This window comes from Papilio xuthus, unplaced genomic scaffold (assembly GCF_000836235.2).
Source record: "Papilio xuthus unplaced genomic scaffold, Pxut_1.1 DF827542.1, whole genome shotgun sequence".
In the NCBI taxonomy this organism is placed as follows: domain Eukaryota; kingdom Metazoa; phylum Arthropoda; class Insecta; order Lepidoptera; family Papilionidae; genus Papilio; species Papilio xuthus.
In genome coordinates, this window is record NW_013531107.1 from 5,741,654 (window position 1) to 5,750,458 (window position 8,805).

The following is an 8,805-nucleotide window of genomic DNA, read 5'->3' on the forward strand; positions in this document are numbered from 1 at the left end:
TTTAAAGATACCTCGATATAATCATTTGGTTTTAAAAATATATGATGTTACACGTATTTAATATATATTTTTATATAGTGCGGAAAGGTCTACATAATGCTTATCAAAAGTGATTATTTTTTATATATTTTTATTTCATTAAAACCTTAAAAAAATCACTTCTTTCAAATAGAAAATGTACACAAAATCTTAAGACCTCTTTCTACCAAATAATTTTGAGATAAAAATAACAAAAAAAAACTATTGCATAGCTCTTACGTCGTAACACTGACATGAACTATATATTTTATTCCACTAATAAGCCTTGAGTTTCCGATCCAGTTCGTCCTCTGATCTCTTTACGACAATATCGACAGCTCTGTGTCAACATATTTACTTTTATTTGCTTCCACATTACGTCACTAGAGCCTCGGGGATTTACTTTTGTTTTGCATTTCGTTATGTTTGTCTGTGGTTTTATATGCATCTGGATATTTGTTTCGTTACTATTTGACTTTAATAAGATATTGCAAACACGATGAGATCACGACAAAAGAAATGTAGACAGACATATTGAATTTTTTTTTTCATTGTATTCGGTAAGTATGAACTGACAAGAAATATATTATATTACTTTTTTTATATCATAATGTGGCAAACGAGAGAGCGGCCACCTTAAATCGCTGAAATAGCGAAGTGACTGTTGCCCATGGACATACACAATTGCATATACGTTGCCTATCTTTAATCGACGGAGGAGAGTATGCACAGAAAGAAAATATTGCAGAATTGAAATTGTCATTGTATTGAAGTTGTCGCCCGCGACTCCTTTCGCGCGGGATTAAGATAAACTTAATTAGTAGCCTATGTGTTATTCCAGACTATGTTCTATGTCTTTACCAAATTTCAGCATACATCCATCCAAACATTCGCATTTATAATAATAGTAAGATTAGTTTTATCATGTGTTATGACATTGCTTATATGAGTTTATGTCATCTATGAATCGTAATAATCGTTATAAAAGTTTGTAAAGTATTTAAATATATTAATGGAATATTTTTATCTACAAATTCGTCTACTTTATCTTGCAATTTGTGTTAAATCTATGCTTCATCACGTCCAGTGATCTACATAAAAGACTTGTGTACGCAATTTCCTTTAACTGTTCGTTTCGTACAGGAAAACACAAAAGAAGTTTTTTGTTCGATTTCCGTCGACAATCCGATATTGACAAACGAGAGCTTCGATTTAGTTTGTTGATGGTTTTATGTTTCGGAAATAAGTCATATTTTATCTTGATGGAACATTTTTTCCTGCTTATTACTATAGGAAACGGATTTATTTGATTTAAAAATCTCAATGAATATTCTATTCAGATAAGACTACTCTAAAAATCTAAGCTTCCATTTATGTCTGTATATGCTGCCAATTTCGTTCAATTTTATAATAGAAATTCTTTGTAACAATTTTACAAAGAACGCATTATCAATAATGGGAATATACTAAGAAATATGTCTTTACCTTCCTTCGTAAATAAGGGAACATATCCATACTACGTGACTTTTTTTTTAGTTTTTTTGACCCCTCCCTCCTCTCGGTGACCGCTGCTTGTAGAACATGCCAAGACCCCCTTTAGCTTTTACGTAGTAATTCATAATTATGATTTTTAATCATTTCACAGGCAAAACTTGAAAAATAAAATTGGCTCATACTCTTCCTTATAGCATAAGACTGCATGCATACTTAAATTACTAGTGAATTATGTATTATGGAAAAAAACCCCCGCTCCTGTGACTGACCGTAGTATTTTAAGGACTCCCCCCCCAACCGGGTCACGTAGTATGGGTACGTTCCCTAATCGTACTAGGTCACGGCTCGTAGCGTGCTGTAATGCTTTGCTTAGAAAAGGGTTCAAAACCTGTCATAATCGATAAATCTAAAGTGCTTTAAGAACTCCTCCATTCAACTTTGATCAAAGGTTTTTAACATTAAAAATGATTGCTACTTTATTTTTATAATAATAATTTTCATAATCATTTTACCAATAACCAAAAATAACTACTATCCCTGGGTTTCTGAGACAAAAATCCCCGTTTAAAACATATATCTTTGTTTCGTCAAATATAATGACAGGTATGTATATATTTAATACAGAGACTTTGGTCTCAGAAACCAGTATATCTACCTAATACTAATTTAAGACTAAGGGTAGACTAATAAGTACATACAAATGACTTTGAGTAAGTATTATTTTCTTTACTAAATAAAGAACATTTTCCTACGTTCGTGTAGCAATCACAATATTGAATTGCGCAGTTAGATTGGGTGATTAATCTTATGCGACTTTAACAGCGTAAAGTTAATTTCGTTTATTGCCACTCAACCTTAACGGCTAACGCATAATCTTTAATCTAAGGATTTATTATCGAACTTCCCAAAACCACATTCAATTGCGCTATATAAAACGAATGGATATTATAACACATAAAATAGTGGATTCAAATCAATACTTAAATGGATATCGTGAGGCATTTGTTTTACGCAAATGTATTCTAGCAAGAGTTGCGTGCCGGTTGGCATAATTTTCTTATGTCTTAAAGAAATATAGGGCTGTCGTATTTTACAATCACTATTCAATTTTTGTTTTTTGAATTGTTTTTGTTTCTTATTTTATTTAAAGTATCTAAATTTAATTAACCAAAAATAACCATAAGTAATAGGAGATGTGTTAGGAGGAGGACTTATGTTGTACTAGCTGTCGCCCGCGACTCCGTCCGCACGGAATTAATTAACAGTGATAGAGCCCGCTTTAACATCTTCTCACGAATTGATCCGGCTCGCCCGGTGCAATACCACAACCACACAGAAGACATGCCTCAAGTGGAAGCTATTCCGCGTGCGGTCTGATGAGTGTGCGTCCTGGAGGCCTAATTTAGTCCTCTTTCCCTTCCCACCCTTTTATTATAAGGAAAGGATGGGAAGTGAAAGTGGACTTTCCGGATGCGGATGCGCGGAAAATATTTTCTTTCTGTGCATCCTCTCCTCCGTCGATTAAAGGTAGGCAACGCATATGCAATTGCGTATGTCTATGGGCAACGGTCACTTTGCTATTTCAGCGATTTCAGGTGGCCGATTACTCGTTTGCCACGTTATGATATAAAAAAAATATTTTATAGAAAAGGAAAATACTCTTTAAGTTTGTAAATACATAGTGAATAGATTCACATATGAAAAATGGGGACAGCTATTACAGAGTATGAAAGTGCTATGTTTGACTCTAATTTGCAATGTAGAATATTCTCTGCATTTTATACGAGACCGCTTCAAAGCAAAGTAGCTAGAAAATGCGGTCAGATGCTGCATTTTCTTCCGACATATTCTATTCTTACCTTGGACTTTTACAACATTTTAATTCAAATCCACGTGTAGTTATTACGAGTTTTTTTAAAAGATCCTAAATAAGATGTTATTTTACATTTAATTTTGATGGAATTAATTTATTTATTATTAAGTTTAAGGACAAATCTAATCGAAACTTTCTCTGAAGAGTGGCTTTGTAATTAATTAGCCGTAGTCTGAATACAAAAAGCTCTTAGAATATACCAGTGGTTCTATAAATCCGTCTTTAATCCAACTATTCAAACAACTTTGCTTTATATTATTGTCGCCGCTGAGTTTGCTCTTCACTTTAAATTCTATATAAAATTAAATTCATTGTTTGTTTGTCTATCTCAAACTATAAATAAAATCAGAATCTAACAATCGACAACTATCTTATATTTCCATACGCTGCAAGTATCGATTTAAAAAAAAATTAAGACTGCTTCTCCAATTGAAAAAAAAAATGTCGGATTCATTCTATTCACATATACATACGAGTATACAGATTTGTTTTTTTATTAAATCAAAGCACTATGTACCATATTGCGGGCAACTCTCAGTCGTTGTAGCCGACTGATTGTACTCTATATAACGATTTTTAGTAGAATATAAATATTGTTGATATATATAACACATTTTAATCAATTTATCACACGTAAAGATAATAATAGTTTTACGGGCGCTTTTACGTCTCCCTGCAATTATCCGTCTGCGTGTTTCAGTTCCTTTATGATCGTTCAGACAGTAAACTCCAATTAATCCAATTAAGGAGATTGTCCGCACTCACTTCTAACATAAATGCGTGCTTATGACCTTTACTAAGTTAAAAGTATGTGTAGTTACGTGAATAAATACGTAAAAATCATCATAAATTAACTTTAAAATAATAAATAATATGCGAGCTTCGATTTGTCGAGGATATATCTTACTTCCTTTTAAGACATAACCTCTTTTATTGCAAATCTTACTAATATTACGGGAATGTTTGAATGTATGGAGATATATCCGGAGCTGCTAAAAGGAACTCGTCGTTTGGCATAGCTGTAGAACATAGTCTCGAAGAGCACATAGACTACTAAAGTTTTTTATACCGCACGTACGGAGTCGCTAGCGATAGCTAGTCTGATAATAAATAATTACGAGACATATAATACATAAAACATATAAATAGTAATTAAAATTCCATTTACTTAATTCATGTATGCGAAACATAAACTGATTTAATTTTTTTTGTAATACGTTTAGAGTAACATACTAAATATAGCTTTTAACATTCTTTCGCGACAAGCAAATCCTGTGAGTTGACAATTATCACGTCCATTGGCGTGTTGGAGATTAACATCAGACGTATAGAAGTCTCTAACCTTTGGCAATCGATACTGCTTACATTTTTATTACTTATCGATTTGAAATACTGATGACATAGAAAAACATCGTTTGCTAACTTTTCCCAGCGGTATCTGATCAATGTAACGAGTAACTTAGCTTAGTCAATATTATCTTGAAATTCTAGAGAAGAAATTAGCAAATAAACGATTGCAAGTAAACTAAATTTGAAATATCTTAAAGTAAATAAAGGTCCGTTCACACAGACGGAGAGAAAAATACTTGAAAAAGAAAATTAAGCCCTATTTCAATCGTTTAAGGTTAATTTTTGCTGATGAAATCTACTCAGCTCCCCGTCCCGGTCTGTCTGTACGGACCTTAATGTAGACGATGTTAAAAATATAGAGCTTTTATCTTGAGAGAATAAGTAACAATGCTGGTAAAGACATTTTAAATAAGATAATAAAGACGATTCCTATACTCAGTTCATTATTTCTCCGTCTACGTGGAATTTTAAGAAAACTGAATTAGTAGAATATGTGTTCTTCCAGATTGTGTTCTACATCTATGCCTCTCAGGAGATTCAAGCAGCTGTTCTGGAGATACCTTTAAACAAACATCAATCTAAACATTTGCATTGCTAATATAATAATATATTATTCTTCAAGTTCCTAGTACAAGAGCTGATATAATGAAAAATGTAAGTATAATTTATTTACAAACGTTTATTTATCTTAAAATGTTAATTTATTTTATTAAAATTTGAACATAATTTGTATGTCTGTGCCGAACATTATCTATCTGTGTGTGACAGCTAAATAAGAAAGGACTTACTCGTAAATTATTTTAAGTCAATTAATGAAGAAGAGACAATTTAATGATAACAATTGTTGCTAAAAGCCTTATTATACTCAATTAAATTCATTGAAGTTACGAAGAAATAAGATAAAAGTTAAGATGTCTACGCAGGCGTAGTTAAGAGTCTGCAAAATAACAAAGTTTTATTACATTGGTCTTTTTCGGTCGATTTCTTTTATGGAATATCACTGGCAACGTAATCTGGTAATAGTTCTTGCAAACGGGCAACTCCCTTCCAGCTCGTTTGAAACAATTGGGTTCCTTATAGAGGAAGACCCTAATATCTCGATAATGTCTCTACATCATATGTCGAAACATTGGGTTTCAGAAAACTTTATTTTGTACTATACATAAGTAGTACAGCAGTAGTTATACGAGTATACTGCCTTTTAGTTAACATTTTCACACAAAATAATTTACGAACAGTTCGTAGTGGATTTTAAGTTTACGCATTTTTTTTACATAATTTGTTGTAAATTTTCTGGAATAATCAATTAAAATGTTATTAAAGCTTTAATCTCAAATAGAACAATAAGCTTAAGTAATGTAGGTTAATGTAAAACAACGTATGAGCCGGATGCAAGCAAAATGTCTTGTTAATTAATTAAGTGATACAGTTGCGTTGCTTAGCTTTAACTTATGTATGTATTACTCCGCTGTATCTCATATTTTGATTCAATTTATAGTTTAATGTAACTTAGAAATTTGTATTATTTATGTAGATGTCGTCCGCGACTCCATCTATGCGTAATTTAAAAAAAAACTTAATTTCTAGCCTATGTATGTTCTAGATCTATGCCAAATTTTATCGAGGTCCGATCTGGAGATTCCTTCAAACAAACATCCATCCAACCATCCACAATCTAAACATTCGCATTTATAATACAGTAAGAAAGTAAGATTGAAAATTATCACACGACTCAAAACCTATCTGTGTTTTGTAGAATATTTTCAAATCAAATTTTTAATCAAGTCTCATAAAATAACAATCAGTCAAATTTTACGCTCTTTTTAGGTTTCAAATGAAGATAAATACGCAGTAATGTGCGTAACCAATCTCTGTGTAAATTCAAGTCACACCTCACCGATTTCTCACTTTATGGTAATATAGTGTAAAGGTAAAAACCTTTGCCTGCTTTTTGAGAAACGACGTTACGAAGACATTTGTATTCTTATGGTGAAGCGTGATGGATTGTGAAAAAATACCGAAACTTCAAAAGTCAACGTATAACATAAATTCACATAACTTCGTCATCTAGACCTGAAAAAAAACCAATACTTTTCCCCTTATATTTATTCCTTTCTTCTACAACAATCTTTTTCCCCCAACACAAAGAATAAGAAAACATCTATAAAATACTTGTGGAGTAAATTTATGGATAGTCACTTAAAATCATAGGAGGATTGTAGAATTGTTCTTTTAGATGATCTGTCCTTGGCGGCATTTTTAATACGACTTAAAGTCCTTCAAGTAGCGAGCATACAATTTCCTTAACTCATCTGCAGTTCCGTTAGAGTTGCAGATGTCCATGGGCGTCGATGATCATCTTGGTGCTGCGCTCATTTGCTTGCCTTATCTCATAAAAAGATAAAACAATAAAGTAAGGTAAATTGCCTTCAGTTCAGAATCAATTTGACATGAGCCTTGTTCGTTCCACATTACTGAAACTTTAACAGTTAATGCTTCTGAAAACCATTAACTGGTGAAGTTTCATTAATCAAGTGTCAGTGAAACGAAAGCGTTTCACTTTTATGGATCTTTAATTGGATTGTGAATCACCGCTTAAACTTCTATCCAATTTAACAGCGCAGTTGACATGCGAATGTTTTTAACTGGATTCAGTTTTTTAACTGACATATTTTTATGATGGCTGATATTTTACGGTTTTAAATATCTGTTGGAATTTAATTTCATTAGAGTTATTAAATTCTTAGGTGTATTAATAAACGTCAATTAGTGTTGCGGTCAGATTAAATTTCCCATCAAACGAATTCATCTTCAACTTGTTCTCCTCAGTAGAGAAGGTTGGATAATATTACTTACCGTAAGTTTCTGAGACTAAAATCCCCGTGTAAAACATATTGCTATCTCTCTTTTGCCAAAGATAATGTGTAAGTCTTTGATAATATTGGAAGAGGACGTTTTAACGTCAATGACAAAAATAACAAAATTAAGTTTAACAACGTGAAAAGTGTAGTAAGTTTTGATACTCTCAGATAGTTTAAAGCTAACTTGAGTTATTAAGATTAGAAGATCGCTCATTAATGACGCTGAAAAATGGGTCTATTATTTTCTATAAAGACGTATATTTAGGAATTTTACTTGTATACATCATGATCAAAAAGATTAATTAAAGATTGAATGTGAAACGAAAATGTTTTTCTAGAAGAAAAGAAAGTGTTCAGGTTCCACCGAGATTTGAACTCGGATCGCTGGATTCAGAGTCCAGAGTGCTAACCGTTACACCATGGAACCATCGATGATTTTGTTTTTAATATCGTCCTAGTGTCTACTAATCGTATTAGTCGTTGAATAAGAATCATTAAAAACTCGTAGTCAATTACTAATTTTAGAAGTATAAAGTCATTTGCTGAAAAAATTATTATAATGGTAAAAAAATTACAAGAAAAACATTATGTATTTACATAAATAGCTAGCAAAATTGACTTAATTGTACGTAATATAAAAACAATTTGTAATTTACCTTAACACAAAGCGTAAACAAGCCAAATGAAATAACGAACGAAGTTCAAATAAAGACTTAAAAAATGAGAGACGTAACATTTACTAAAAAAAAGTTGAATTTAAAATTGTTTTTTTTTATCGAACACTCATGGTTACTATTGTTCGTCTTTTAAAATGAAACTTAATTAACATTTATTACTGGCCGAATAAAGAAGACTTGATGGCCATTGATTATTATATTTAAGAAAAAAACGTTCTAATATTTATTGGAGATATGTATCAACTTAAAGATGAGATTTAATTTTAGAACAAGAATGGTATTAGGATATATGAGAAAGATTGCTTCTATTACTAATGTTTTTACATTTAGTATGTGAATGTATATTAGGGAATGTATATAGTTTACATGTGAATGTATATTAGGGGCAAAGAGTCAATTTGAATGCGGTAAATTCGTGTTAAAAGAGGAAAACGGCAAAGTCACGAACTTACCAAGTATGTAATAAACTTGTTAAACCTTTCCTTTAAAACACGACCCAAAAGGTGCGGTTTCACTGGAGATTTATTTCACT

General features: G+C 31.8%; 1 non-coding gene across 1 annotated transcript; it reads right to left on the reverse strand.

Annotated features, from left to right (window-relative positions):
* Positions 1-7,951: 7,951 nt before the first annotated feature.
* TRNAQ-CUG (transfer RNA glutamine (anticodon CUG)) lies at positions 7,952-8,023 on the reverse strand. Its single transcript has one exon. It is a non-coding gene; the product is annotated as a tRNA-Gln (tRNA).
* Between the last annotated feature and the right edge of the window lie 782 nt (positions 8,024-8,805).